General features: G+C 40.6%; 1 pseudogene across 3 annotated transcripts; it reads left to right on the top strand.

The window, feature by feature from the left end:
* Positions 1-1000: 1000 nt before the first annotated feature.
* Positions 1001-3612, top strand: LOC148872136 (scarecrow-like protein 3 pseudogene; annotated as a pseudogene). 3 transcript variants are annotated; one of them, XR_016106583.1, is made up of 3 exons: positions 1034-1428; positions 1562-1638; positions 1775-3612. The product of XR_016106583.1 is annotated as a scarecrow-like protein 3 pseudogene, transcript variant X3 (transcript). The 3 variants fall into 3 exon arrangements; XR_016106582.1 differs by having other exon boundaries at positions 1745-3612; XR_016106581.1 differs by having other exon boundaries at positions 1001-3612.
* The last annotated feature ends 5107 nt before the right edge of the window (positions 3613-8719 follow it).

Below are 8719 nucleotides of genomic sequence, written 5' to 3'. Positions count from 1 at the left end.
CTACCACTACATGACATTTTTGTTGGCAGTTTTTTCTTTTGTGGGATCTCACTTAGGAGAGATTAATTACCAAATCAGATTCAGTGTGCTTGTATAATCACGGCCATCTAATTAGCTAAGACTGATGGATGACTTGGTTGATCATTAGTCAAATCAATCACTAATCTCTACACGTATGTGTTACAAATGGCAGCAGTGACCAAGCAGATCGCCATGCATCCTGGGATGATGTGGCTTGATCATGTTGAGTCGTCCTGATCGACAGGTTGAGGGTTCGACAGCCCAAGTCATCAGATCACTGACCAAATCAACTGTTTTCGCCCACAAAAAGTTTTAAGGTGAAATGGAACCAATTGCCAGAGTTAATCGATCCAATCAATTGATCCGGTCTGATTTTGAAAACCACGTAACCCATTATAATTTTTAAAAAACAAGAGCCATTGACTTGGAGACCAAAATTCCATATGGTTCAATTACTGACCGGTTTCATCCAATTAATGGGGTTGCCATATTTTTAAATATTTATAATGATGACACATTCATGGTTGGACCGCTGACATGTTGACCCGGAGGGAAAAAGGGGATTCAGCCTCTATGAGGTTTCTGTGTGCAGTGGGTACGATGGCATGGCATAATTAAGATTCATAATATAGAACAGTGTATATTATGGAATGAAGCTAGGGTTTTTCTATGGATTAGCACGTAGGGTTCAGTCAGATTTGGTTGTAAGAAAGTTAAATGTGCTTTCTACCTTTGGCTTTTTCTCCAAGTTCATTGTTTCTTTGTCCTGATATCAGAGGATGATAACAATTGGATGCTCTCTGCGTCAGAGAAAACAAATGATGGTTTTGGAGGCATTTGAGAAGGCTTTCTTGCAATCCCCACAGAGGCACAAAGCAACAAAGTAAGGGGTGTTGTTTTGTTTTGTTGAGGCACGTTTCGATGGTAGTATCGACAAGGAATAATAACAAGTTTTGGCCAGCCTTTATTCTTCATCCACGTAATGTGAAGACAAAACAGAGAGAGAGTGTGTGTGTTTTACAGAGTTGTGGGAGAGGGCGCGCTCTCTCACAAATTCCAAATTCCTCAGAATCCCAAACGACACCAAATTGAAAACGACAAAAACGCAACACACTCGCATTTTCGCCAACGCAACCATGAACAAAAGTCCTTCGAAACAGAGCCTCAATTCAATGACTCCTGCCTGCCTGACTCCTGCAACAGGCCCTAGAAGGACAAGAAGCCCTAACCTGTGTTGTAACCGTTCTGATTGAATACCTAGAGATCTGAGGAAGCAACCGGAGTTTTCTTAATGTGGCCTTTTCTGGGTTTTTGATGAATTTGAAAAACCCAGTTGGGGTTTGCAGTTCTGGACGTTGTTGGTCAGTTCTGCTGCTTGAGTTAAGAGGAATTACTGAGCCATTTCTGGTAGTGTTCTTTGCTCTCTCAGCTGTCTTTTGTTTAATTTCTTTTTGAGTTTCGTTCGAATTCTCCAACGATAAGATACCCATTTGAGTCAGTGTCGTGACTTCTGATTTCTGATATTTTTTTGTCTAATTAGAGGTATATGTTCCTGCTCTTGGAATTCTTTCACAAACCTGGATGCTCTTGGAATCCTTTCACAAACCTGGATAATTGGTAGTTCCTTCAACTGTTACTGTTCTTAACTGCAACTACCTTTTTTGCACATTTCATTGAAAGCCTGAGAACATGTTTTCATTAATCTCAATGTTTGCAATGGTAGTTTTCTGAAGTTGCCTGCTTTTCCATTTAGAGAATCAAATCTACTCAGTCTCACGTTTGGAGAATCATCCATCCATTTTTTTATTGGAAGTGTCTACAAATTCATTTCGGGTGTATGAAGAAGTCCATACCCAATTAACTTTCTTCCGCATTCTTTGCTGACTACCTGTTTCCAACAATTCACCTCCGTTTCCTCAGAATAGAAAGCTTGTTAGAACAGTTCAATGACAGGAATGGTTCAAGATGAGGGATCATCATCTGTGACTTCATCACCTCTTCAATTCTTCTCACTGATGTCACTTCCCCCCAACTTAGGATCACCTTATCCCTGGCTCAAGGAGCTTAAATCCGAGGAGAGAGGCTTGTGTCTGATCCATTTCCTATTGTCCTGTACAAATCATGTAGCTGCTGGTAACCTTGAGCATGCAAATATTGCTCTCGAGCAGATCTCCCACCTTGCTTCTCCTGATGGTGACACCATGCAGCGCATTGCTGCCTACTTCACTGAGGCGCTTGCTGACCGGATTCTCAAGGCATGGCCTGGTTTGCACAAAGCCCTTAATTCTACAAGGATATCCTCAATCTCTGAAGGAATTCTTGCTCGAAAACTGTTCTTTGAGCTATGTCCCTTCTTAAAGCTCGCAATAGTGACCACCAATCAAGCTATTATAGAATCCATGGAAGGAGAGAAGATGGTTCACATCATTGATCTCCACTGTGTTGAACCTGCACAGTGGATTGCCCTCATTCAATCTTTGAGTGCACGGCCTGAAGGTCCACCCCATTTGAGAATTACCGGCATTCATGAACATAAAGAGGTTTTGGAACAAATAGCTCTTCGTTTGACAGAAGAAGCTGAAAAATTGGACCTTCCATTTCAATTTAACCCAATAGTTAGCAAACTGGAAAATCTTGATGTTGAAAGCCTTCGCGTTAAGACGGGAGAGGCTCTTGCGATCAGTTCTCTCCTCCAATTGCATTGCCTCTTACCATCAGAGGCTCTTGCACCAGCATCAAAAAGCATAAGCACAGCTCATCCTTTGCAGAGAGTCCTGCAGATGAGCCAGAACACTATAGGTGAATTGCTTGAGAAAAATTTGGTCAATGGCTACAGTCCTAATACCGACTCAGCCTCTTCATCCCCACTATCTTTACCTGCTTCGGCAAAGATGGAGGGCTTCCTCGCAGCTCTATGGGGCCTATCTCCCAAGCTCATGGTTGTGGCCGAGCAAGAATCAAACCATAATGGATCAACCCTGATGGATAGACTCTTGGAGTCACTTTACTTCTATGCATCACTTTTTGATTGCCTTGAGTCTACAGTATCGAGGGCATCAGTAGAACGAATGAAGGTGGAGAAGATGCTGTTTGGGGAGGAGATTAAGAACATTATAGCATGTGAGGGAGCTGAGAGGAAGGAGAGGCACGAGAAGCTTGAGAGGTGGATTCAGAGGCTCCATTCAGCAGGATTTCGAAGGGTGCCTTTTAGCTACTATGGTCAATTGCAGGCAAGGAGATTGTTACAGAGCTATGGTTGCGATGGATATAAGATCAAAGAAGAGAATGGCTGCTTAGTAATCTGCTGGCAAGATCGAGCCCTTTTTTCAGTTTCTGCTTGGAAGTGCAGGAGGTATGACTGAGATTATCAGTCATTTTTCATCTAGAGCTTCAGTTTTCTGTACAAAGGATTTGTATTTTTTTCTTTTTCTTAATTTGGTTTGTAGGGCTGAAGAACTTTCCTGAGATCTCATCTTCTATTCTACAATTTCTTTTTCCTTTCTGATACATAGACTCATCTTTGGTGTGATTGCCTTTAATACCCATGTCTTAAATTTTCATGAAGTTAATGGCAGTTCTTGGAGTCTTAAATCTCTCTCCCTCATCTCTCTCTCTCACACACATATACCAGAAGGTCCATTTTAGCAATTTGTTTTGCAGTGTTCTATTGGGTGGAAATTCTGGACCCAACCAGCTTCAGGTTGTGGATTCACTAACCCAACCCAATTAAGAACATGGATGAGATTCATCCAACGGAAATGAATCCTGGGGACCACCCACTGCTGAGACGGTGCAAATCGAGATTGTCTTTTTGTCAATACCCAAAACATAATATTACTGAAACCCCTGCGTATCTCTTGCAGTTGCAGAGCAACCAGCATTCAATGCAGATTCCTGCAGTCCAAGTCGACTGGATTTATGGAACCCGCATTCATGGCACATGAGAGCGCAGGCAGGGCCTGGGCGGTGCCTTGCTTCTCTAAGTTGAAGCTCAGCCCGGCACAACTAGCCCCATTAAAGCAGTAGCAGACTATGAGACACTTGAGACTAGCAATCAATCCATGGGCAGTTTGGTTCTATAATCAAGTCAAATGGGTTTCATCAGATGGGGCCACCAAAAGCGATCTCTGCCTCTTTGGGTTGTCCTTGGCCATGGGTTATCTAATTTCAGTTTTACAGCCTAGAATCCTATGAGAGCCATTCGCAAGTGAATGTTTAGGTATTTTAATTCAAGAATTCCTAGAAATAAGGGCCGGAAATGTGGCTGGGATTTCTCAGTCCCATATGGCTCATTCATAAAAGTGTTCTTGTCTTTAGATTTTTTTAAGGCCTTCACCATGCCATCCACAAGCAGATTATTGTATTCTTTGGACTTGTCTGAATGACCCAATTCCCTTGTCTATATATACATCTATTTTGTATTCAGCAATGATAACACAACCATATGGTACCCCCAAAAATACAAAGGACAGGCCAAGCTAAACAGCTAACCATGGGTGTAACCATGGGTGTTAGTGCTTAGTCTTTGTCTTTTCCAAACAAGGGTACGGTACTGCCAGGAACCCTGGCACTACCATTGATCTTCTGGGACCGGACACAGAACCGTTCTGATGACTTGGTCTTCGGTTCAATCGGTTGACCAGATGTTGAGCATTTCAAACTTTTGAGTGCTCGTTTGGGAGGAGATAGGCTTCCATCAGGGCAAACCTGTGCCCACACCATTTTTAGAGCCTTTTGCGATCTTGCATTGACAATATCTCCCCATGAAGTATGGGGATATTCTTAATGCAAGGCAGTAAAGGCCACTAGAACGGGTTTTACCTTTACTGAATCCAGTTTTGTTTTGGAGCAGTTCGGCTTTGGTCATTGTAACACCCGTTCGAACAGTCTTTATAGTCTTGCATTGAAAATATCTTCGTACTTGTGTGCTTTATTTCATAGGAATATATTCCCAACACAAGATTGCAAGAGACTGTTGAAATAGTAGAAGCATGGGCTTGCACTGGCCGAAGCCAAACTCGTTTTTTGGGAGGGCTTGCACACACCCAGACAGCCATGATGTCCTGTTTGTTAGAAAATAAGAAAACTGAAAATAGATTTCCATGAATAGAAAAATCAACCTTCGGGTGAAGATATCTGTCTTAATTAGCTTCTCCTAAGCGATTCAATCAATGTAAAATTCCTTTAAAACGGGCCCTGATTCATTCAATAATTGAGAAAAGTAAAAAAAAAAAAAAAAATAGAAAATGGTTCTAAACCATCTCTGAAGTTATTTTTTGTGCAAAAAAGCTTAAATTAATAAATAGTAGAGGTTATAATATATATTAGTACATGTAATTTGAGCAAATTTAACCAAGTCAATATTTTTAAGATTCAGGCAATGCAAAAAAAAATGGTTGCCACTCAGTTCCATTGGTCCTACCATCCGGTCCAATCAAAATCTTGCAACATTTCTCCCTCCTTCCTCTCTCTCTCTCCACTTCTCCGGTCCAACTCAACTTAGGCCCAAGCTTTTCTTCGGATAAAACCAGTCCTAAGCTAGCCTCATCAGGGTACAAGATACTTTTACTAAGACAACCATAAACAAATCTGATACACAAAAGGACATCAATTCAATATTTTGTAAAACATATAAAATGTCTGACTTGAATTTTTCCATACAGTCAATGATGGTTAACTCTGACTTGAATTCTTGACGCTCTATAAGGTGATAGATTAGACCTAATTGGTTGTTCGATTTCGATTAATTTAGGTTGGGCTAAAAAAGGAAGGCTTTAAGTCTGTGCTAATATCTTTAGGTTTTGAGCTGAGGTTGGGCGTTCACGAGCCTTCACTACTTGAACCATTTATTTCCCTAAACACATATTTTCCCTTTCCTAAAAGGCTAAAACTGAATTAGATCGTTGCGAGCTCAGGTTGACACCCCACAGAGCGCGTACCATGGGCGCCATATCCCAACTGTGTATTGGAAGCATCTCTCCATGACAAGTATGGGGAAATGTTCCCAATGCACTGTGAGATTGTGAGATATGTATATGGGGTGTCAATCTGCACTTGATCATTACATGCTATTAGACCTGGCAATTGGGTTGGGTGGGTCGGGTTTGATTTGGGTCAAGGTACTTTGGATTGATTTCAGGTTGACTTGAATTTCGGGTTGGGTTGTCAAATGCTAGACCCTAACCTTAAATGTTCGGGTCAGGGTTGACCCATGGGTCAATTCGGGTCATCCCAAAAAATAATTGAAACTTAAAAAAATAAAGAAAAACTATATGAAAAATGTCAAAATTAAAAAAATTAACCTTAAAATTCTAATATAAAATAAAAAACTTGATCATTTAACAATTTAAAGAGTAAACAATAAAAGTAAAGACTAAATAGAAAAGATTAAAGAGTGGAAACTTCTAGCAATGCATAAATAATCCCAATTAGACTTGACAATTGGTTTAGCGGGTTGACCTATGACCCAACCCAACCCAGTTTCTTTCGGGTTGGGTCGGGTTGAGTCATTTTCACATTCGGGTAGCTAAATATGAGACCCTAACCCTGTTTTTCGGGTTGGGTTAGGTCAGGTTCGTAGGTTGGATCAACTTTTTGCTAGGTCTAAATGCTATATGTAGTATTTTAGTATAGAGGTGTTTATGGTCCGGTTCAATATGATTTAGAAAGATTTCAGACCAAACCAATATAAAACATTGTCTGAGAATTTCTTAGACCATATCAAATCGAACTGTTTTATTATGGTTTAGTGTAGTTTCTAATACCGTTTGATTAGGCTTAATCCAATTAGAAAACCGAAACAACATATATGCCTACATAAATGACAAATATCAACTCAACCCAGTTCATCTTATTTGTGCCCTACACAATTTTTTAAACCTCCTTAGTCAATTCTATTAGTGCAAATTTCTTAAACTATCCTACTGCTTAACTAATTGACTAACTCTACCATTTTTCTTTAATTATTATCTTAAACCACTCCCATTGTTTCTGACATATTAAATCCTAACAGAAATGTCAGATTTATTCTTCTACTAAATCTTCTATCAATAGGATATCCACCGCCATCGTTAGAGAGAGGAACTCTTACTGCTGCAACTTCCAACCAGCTATGGTAATAGTGAACAATCAAGCAACGACACAGGCAAACAGAGAACACTGGCCAGCATCATGGGGACTGAAGGTAGCCGGTTCTTGAAAGAGCCAATGGCATGGGTATTGAAGGTAGATTCCTAGACTGAAACCCTAATTATTCCTATTCAGCGTCCTATCTCCCTCAATTTCTCTCTTTGAAGCATAAACCTGGCCCATTCGAACCAGAGATTTCACAAGGAGAAAGAAACACACATGGATGCCAAAACAATGCCCAAGGAGCCTTTTTTGAACCAACACCTTCCTCTGCTCCATGACTCTTCAAAATTTATTTAAGGAGCGTGAATCAAGCATTCGATACACGCAACACAATTTCAAAAATCACTTTCTCTCTCTCTCTCTCTCAGTTCAATTTGCTACTGTCTCACAGAAGGTTTCTTTGGAGACTCTTTAACTTTGCTGGATGTAGATTCTCGCCCAAGGCTCTATTGTATCCTGTGAACGGATTTTCCTATAACCCAACAGCAAACTCAGTGAAACTGAGTGAGGGCAAATAACGTTCTAAAGGCAGTGTCTTTAGATGCACCACAAAGCTTCTCCAATTTTTAGAGACCCCATTTTCCCAACATTGAGAACACTATCACTACAAGTGGTTGTAGTGGCGGGTAAGAACAGAGGGAGGTGGATGGAAGGAAATAGGGGGCCGGTGTTTTGTTGACAAATCAAGAAAATGAAGATGAGAAAGAAAGGAGAGAGGAATAAAGACTGAGGGAATGTGTGTGTGTGTGAGAGAGAGAGGAGAAGAAATCAGAGAGAGAAAAGGCTGCTGCCGCCTTGCTTGGTGTCACAATGGGGAAGACAGTGAACAATAAAACTGGGTACCACCCTTGTGTCGAGAGGTTGAAGAAGGTGAACAAGGTCCTCATATTGGTGGAGAGAGAGAGACAGTAAGAGAGAGTGAGAGAGAAATGAGAGAATGAGAGAGTGAGAACTGAGAAGTGGTCAGGGATGGAGTGTGTTCAGATCCACCATTGCAATGAGTTACAATGGCAATGATAGAAAAGGGAGGGAAGTAGAGAGAGAGAGAGAGAGAGAGAGAGAGAGAGAGGAAAAGAGAGGCCGAAGAAAGAAAAAAAAAAGTTGAAACCAAGCTCCTCCTTAGGATGGATGCCATTGGACTTAAAGAACCTTGTAGAAGAGTGCAGATAAAAGTCTTAAGCTTGTAGAAGATTGTTGCTGAAATCCTTCTTCAGTAGCTGTTGTAACCTTCCTATCTCATCCAAAATGCTACTAGAGAAGAAATTAGAATTTTGGGTCCAGTCAGAGTGCTATTAGAGCACTAGAAATTGAGTAGAAGGATGGAGGGTAATATTGGGTTTTAAAAAAAATTATAGGTCACATGGTGTCACATGTAAACAGATTTTGGTGGGATATTAACGGATGCTAACGGAAAGGGTAGAACTAGTCAATTGTCAAAAAACTTAGGGGTACTCTAGGACAATTTGTAAATAGTAATGACATAGTTAGTCAATTAGCTACACAATAGGGGTAGTTTAAGAAATTTGCCCATTCCATTACAATAACAGAATACATGCAACTCTTATAG

The sequence above is a fragment of the Nelumbo lutea genome, chromosome 2 (assembly GCF_056320005.1).
Source record: "Nelumbo lutea isolate HS-2025 chromosome 2, American lotus-T2T, whole genome shotgun sequence".
In the NCBI taxonomy this organism is placed as follows: domain Eukaryota; kingdom Viridiplantae; phylum Streptophyta; class Magnoliopsida; order Proteales; family Nelumbonaceae; genus Nelumbo; species Nelumbo lutea.
The sequence above is the reverse complement of the archived record's forward strand: the minus strand, read 5'-3'. Positions and strand labels throughout refer to the sequence as shown.